Source organism: Juglans microcarpa x Juglans regia, chromosome 2S (assembly GCF_004785595.1).
Source record: "Juglans microcarpa x Juglans regia isolate MS1-56 chromosome 2S, Jm3101_v1.0, whole genome shotgun sequence".
In the NCBI taxonomy this organism is placed as follows: Eukaryota; Viridiplantae; Streptophyta; class Magnoliopsida; order Fagales; family Juglandaceae; genus Juglans; species Juglans microcarpa x Juglans regia.
Genome location: NC_054597.1, coordinates 5,739,093 through 5,745,352, shown reverse-complemented (window position 1 = coordinate 5,745,352; position 6,260 = coordinate 5,739,093).

Here is a 6,260-nt window from a genome sequence, read left to right as displayed (position 1 = left end):
GTTCTAGAGTTCTACTCATTGTATCGGTGTGTCGGCTCCATTATGGCTGGGCTGGCTTAAATACGCCTTCCATCTCAACCCTGATCGTCGATTGTCCATTTTCCGTTGATTCTGATGACAACTGAGACATAAGATTAGCGCACTATTTTTTTTTTTATTTAAATGTTGGAACCCTAAGGCTGGGAAACTGATGAAGGGCTGGAACTCAAAACGGCAGCGCACGGGTGGATCTTAAACGCACCGTTTGGGTTGTGTGGGGAAAACGCACCGTTTAGATAATATGGATAAGTAGACTAGCTTTTTGTTTATGTGTTGTTTTTGTAGTATGCACCGTTTTATATGAACTGAAACGGTGTGTTTTGTTAGTCTTTTATCATGTAGTGAACAGTGGTCAGTTTAGATTAATTTCTGAGAGGTTGTTGTTACGGAGTGGGTATTTGAGTGAGGAACGAAAGTGTAGTGGGACATCTTTTGGAGTATTTGGAATTTAGTAGTCTGTACTGGAGGTTGGGTCCCTCGAAGAACCCGTAGCTATGATATCTATAAAAAAAACAAAAAGAACCCGTAGCTATGATACCTATAAAAAAAAACAAAAAGAACCCGTAGCTATGAATCAGTGGCTCTTCTGAGCTTTTTATCAAACACTGTCCGTGCATTCTCATTCATTCTCCATACAACATTCCTTTACAACATATTACATCCACCATTACAATCAATCAACATAGAAACATTTCCTTAGATTTCTCTGGAAGCCGTTTATTCATCACAGCAGTTGAGTAGACTTACAGAGATTTTTAAGGAGGGTCTTAACAAGTGGTATCTTGAGCACTGATCCTGCCATTTTCCATCAACCAGTCCATACCACCAGAAAATACAATCTAGAAAAATCATAACTAGCCAAACAGATTTTACATCCATTCCTACACCACATAGACCATACAAACCACATCTCCCAGAAATTATAACCATCCCAGCAAACCAGAAATCTCAACCCACAAACATACCAGAAATCCCATAACCATCCATAACCCAGAAATTCCAGCAAGTCACAGCCATACCAGAAACCACTAAGCCTTCAACCATGGCGGACGCTACTAGATCCAAACAAATGCAGTAACAGATTGATGCCTTAGAGTAGAACCATCAAGAAACCCAAACACGTTTCACGACCATCGATGAGAGGCTGGACCAACTCACTGAAATGGTTCGAACCTTGGTTGCTCAACAGGGGAACATGGCGCGAGACCTACAAAACCAGCAAGATAATGAGCATGAGATGCAAATGGGCCAAACTTAAGACGTATTCGTTTAGACTTTCCTCATTTTGTGGATGAAAACCCATCAGCATGAGTTTTTAAAGCTTCCCAATACTTCAAATACCATCAAACCACCCCTGCCCAAAAGCTACTGCTAGCCTCATATCACATGGAGGGGGATGCCTTGGTATGGTACCAAGAGGCCTTAGACACAGCCCAGTTTGTGAGTTGGGAGACCTTGGTGAGAGCTATGTTGGTTCGTTTTGGACCGACCGCCTATGACGACCCTATGGAGATCTTAACTAGGTTGAAGCAAATCACTACGGTGGCAACTTATAAGGCCAGCTTTGAGACGCTATCAAATAGAGTACGGGGCCTTTCTGAATACCATAAGTTAACTTGCTTTCTAAGCGGCTTAAAGGATGAGACATGGTTACCTCTTCGCATGTTTAACCCACACAACTTAACGGTAGCATTTGGATTAGCATGAATTCAAGAAGAATACCTTAATAGTGCTAAGAAACCAATGAAGTTCTCGAGTGAGAAGGGGCAGTCCAATTTCAGTAACACTTCATATGGGAATATGGGTGCTACGGGGACTAACAACCAGAAATACAACCCTCCTATCAAAAAAGTTTTTTCCATGGCGTGGGATGAGAAGCGTAAGAAAGGTTTGTGCTATCATTGCAATGAAAAATGGAACCCCAACCACAATTGCAAAAAATCTAAGGTGTACCTTCTACAAGGAGTTGAGGAATTGGAGGCGACGGAGGAAGGTGATGAGGAAATTGCTATGGTTGCTGAATTACCTATTGAAGGGGACTCAAAACAGAAATGGATTGTGGTTGAGCCCGAGATTTCCTTAAATGCAATTACGGGGACCCCTAATTCTAAGACTATGCAACTCATAGGGTGGATTGGGAGTATACAAGTGGTACTTTTGGTGGACTTCGGGTCTACGCATAGTTTTTTGGATCCATCTATTGCACGGGCTACAAAGTTGGGTGTCGATGAAGGTAAGAAGATTGTTGTCAAGGTTGCAAATGGACAAATGGTGCAAGGTTGAAACCAAAATACAAGGTATCCACTTTAACCCTTATTATTATATTTTGCCTCTTGGTGGTTGTGATGAGGTCCTTGGGGTGGATTGGTTGGAAACCCTTGGATCAATTGTGTGGAGTTTTGCTGAATTGAGTATGAAGTTTGAGCACTCGGGTAGAAAGGTGGAGCTATTGGGGCTGAGGTTAGACATAATTGAAAAAAGGGGAAAGGCCATGTGTGCTTCAATGTATAAGGGGAATGGGCTATTTTTACAGCTGTTACTTGAGGAAGATACTGAGAAAATTGCAATTTTGGGGGAGGATGTCCAGCAAATACTTACTAAGTTTTCCCAAGTTTTTGAGGTACCAAGAGGGCTGCCACCTTCAAGGCCCAAGACCATAGAATCCCCCTTAAAGATGGAACTCAACCCATGACGGCTAGACCTTACCGTTATCCCCATTACCAAAAATCTGAGATAAAGAATATTGTGGTGGAGTTGTTAGAGTCCGGGGTGATAAGACCTAACACAAGTCCTTTCTCTTCCCCCATGCTCTTGGTTCGTAAGGCGGATGGGAGTTGGCGCATTTGCGTCGACTATAGGGCTCTTAACCAAGTGACCATAAAGGACAAGTTTCCCATACTCGTTATTGATGAGCTGTTGGATGAATTATATGGGTCGGTGGTGTTCTCCAAGTTGGACTTGAGATCCGGATATCATCAAATCAGGGTGGTGCCTGAAGATGTGGCAAAAACAGCTTTTAGGACTCACGAAGGGCACTACGAATTCCTCGTGATGCCCTTTGGGTTGACTAATGCCCCATTAACCTTTCAAAGATTAATGAATGAGGTGTTTTGACCTTATTTAAGGCGGTTTGTTCTAGTGTTCTTTGACGATATTCTAATTTATAGTAATTGTTGGACAGATCATAAAGAGCATTTGGGAGTAGTGTTGGAAGTGCTGAAGAAAAACCAGTTATATACCAAACTGTCAAAATGCCACTTTGGAGTTACCGAGGTGGATTATTTGGGGCACGTGATTAATGAAAAGCGAGTAATGACTGATTCCCGTAAAGTGACTGCCATGTTAGAATGGCCTGTATCGCTGAATGTTAAATCATTGAGGGGTTTCTTGGGCTTGATGGGGTACTACCGCAAGTTAATTAAAGGATATGGAATGATTGCTGCCCCATTAACAGATTTGTTAAAAAAACATGCCTTTGTGTGGAATGATGGGGCAATGAAAGCTTTTAATGAGCTGAAGTTGGCTATGACACAACCCCCAGTTCTTAGACTTCCGGATTTTTCAAAACCCTTTACCATTGAGTGTGATGCAAGCGGTAGGGGAATGTGAGCAGTTTTATTGCAAGTTGGGTAGCCCCTTGCTTATATGAGTAAGGCATTGAAAGGTAAGGAACTTATTCTTTCCACTTATAAGAAGGAGCTCCTAACATTGGTGATAGTTGTAAGGAAGTGGAGGCCTTATTTCTTGGAGCATTCATTTGTAGTAAAAACAGACCAGCAGGCCCTAAAATTTCTGTTGGAGTAGCGGGTGGGGACCGTCACTCAACAAAAGTGGGTAAGTAAGCTAATGGGGTATGACTTTGCTATTATGTACAAACAAGGGAAGGAAAATGTTGTGGCAGATGCTTTGTCAAGAAAAGAGGAACGAGATGAGTTAAACGAGGGATCCTTAGCTATGCTATCATTTCCAACACCCGATTGGATAGAGGAACTCAAAGAAAGTTATGAAGGGTCAAGTGAGCTAAGGGAGGTCCTAAAAGCTCTCAAGGAAGGCATGGTTCCTGTTCAAGGCTATAAATTACAACAAGGGTTACTTTTAAAAAAAAGGGAGAATTGTTCTTACAGCCGAATTTGCCTTTAAAAGTAAAGTGTTGCAGCATATCCACGACCATCCCTTAGAGGGGCACTTGAAGTAGTTGAAGACCTACCAACGTGCTAAGAGAGATTTTTACTAGAAGGGGATGAAGAAGGACATGAAAAAATGGGTATAGGAATGCGAAACCTGCCAAGCAGTTAAGTACGAGACAACACCACCTGCAGGGTTGCTACAACCTCTACCAAAATCTCAGCAAGCTTGAACCGATATTTCTATGGATTTCATAGAAGGACTACCCGTGCGAGTGGGTTTACTGTGATCCTAGTTGTGGTTGATAGGTTCACCAAGTTTGGGCACTTTATACCCCTATCCCATCCTTATACAGCAGCTACCGTGGCTAATTTTTTTATGTTTCATGTGTTTAAACTACATGGTTTACCCCGTATTATTGTTACTGACCGGGATCTGGTGTTTGTGAGCTCATTTTGGCAAGCCTTCTTCTCACTGAAAGGTTTAGTTTTGAACCACAGTTCAGCCTACCACCCTCAAACGGATGGGCAGACCGAAGCATTAAACAAGTGCCTTGAATCCTACCTAAGGTGTTATGCTGGGATTAAACCCCAGAAATGGTCACAATGGCTTCCCTTTGCAGAATGGTGGTATAACACCACCTATCACACAACCACCAAAATGTCATTGTTTCAAGCACTATACGGCTACCCTCCACCACTACTCATATCCTATATACCCGGTACTTCATCAAACCAGACAATGGACCAAACATTACAAAACAGAGACCAAATCCTCAAGCTGTTAAAAGAGAATCTCAAAAGTGCAAGGAACAGGATGAAGACACAAGCAGATAAACATAGAACCGAAAGGAAGTTTGAGGGAGGAGATTGGGTGTGCCTACGGTTGCAACCGTACTGCCAGAAATCCGTGGCCCATCGTTGCAATATAAAGCTCTCTCCTCGCTACTATGGACCCTTTCAGGTGGAGAAAAAGGTGGGAGATGTGGCATACCGTCTCAAACTACCGGATATCTCTCGGATCCACCCCACCCTCCACATATCTTGTCTCAAAAAGAAGGTGGGAAGCTCGATCCAACCACTGGTGACTCTACCTCCGGTCGACACGAATGGGGAGGTTTGGCCTGAACCCGAGTTGATTGTAGATCAGCGATTGTAGAGGGAAGGGAATCGAGGAATCACGGAGGTCTTAGTGAAATGGAGGGGAACAACAGAAGAGGAGAACACATGGGAGAAACTATGGAAGCTCCAGTAGCTCTATCCCCACCTTGTGGGCAAGGTGCTGTGAAGAAAGATGGAGTTGTTGGAACCCTAAGGTTGGAAGAGGAACACGAAGTGAGGAACTGTCGAAGTGTTGTGAACTGGAAGTTTGAGGAACTGATGAAGGGCTGGAACTCAAAACGACAGCGCACAGGTGGATATCAAATGCACTGTTTGGGTTGTGTGGGGAAAACACATCGTTTGGGTAATATGGATAAGTAGACTAGCTTTTTGTTTATGTGTTGTTTTTGTAGTACGCACCGTTTTATATGAACTGAAACGGTGTGTTTTATTACTGTCTTTTATCATAGAGTGAATAGTGATCAGTTTAGATTAATTTCTGAGAGGTTGTTGCGGAATGGGTATTTGAGTGAGGAACGAAAGTGTAGTGAGCATCTTTTGGAGTATTTGGAATTTAGTAGTCTATACTGGAAGTTGGGTCCCTCGAAGAATCCGTAGCTATGAATCAGTGGCTCTTCTGAGCTTTTTATCAAACATTGTCTGTGCATTCTCATTCCTTCTCCATACAGCATTCCTTTACAACATATTACATCCACCATTACAATCAATCAAAATAGAAACATTTCCTTACATTTCTCTGGAAGCCGTTTATTCATCACAACAGTTGAGTAGACTTATAGAGATTTTTAAGGAGGGTCTTAACATTTTAAATGTCGGGATCCTCTCCAAGGCAGGGGCCCTTCAGATCTATCCCTGCAGAGTAAATCCCGATTCCGTGCATAAAATTGACACTTTTTATCCTTGTGTAAAATGAAGGGTAGGTTTCGGGTTCCATGCAGGGAGCTACCCGCCTCTACCAGGTAAATTTTGCCCTGT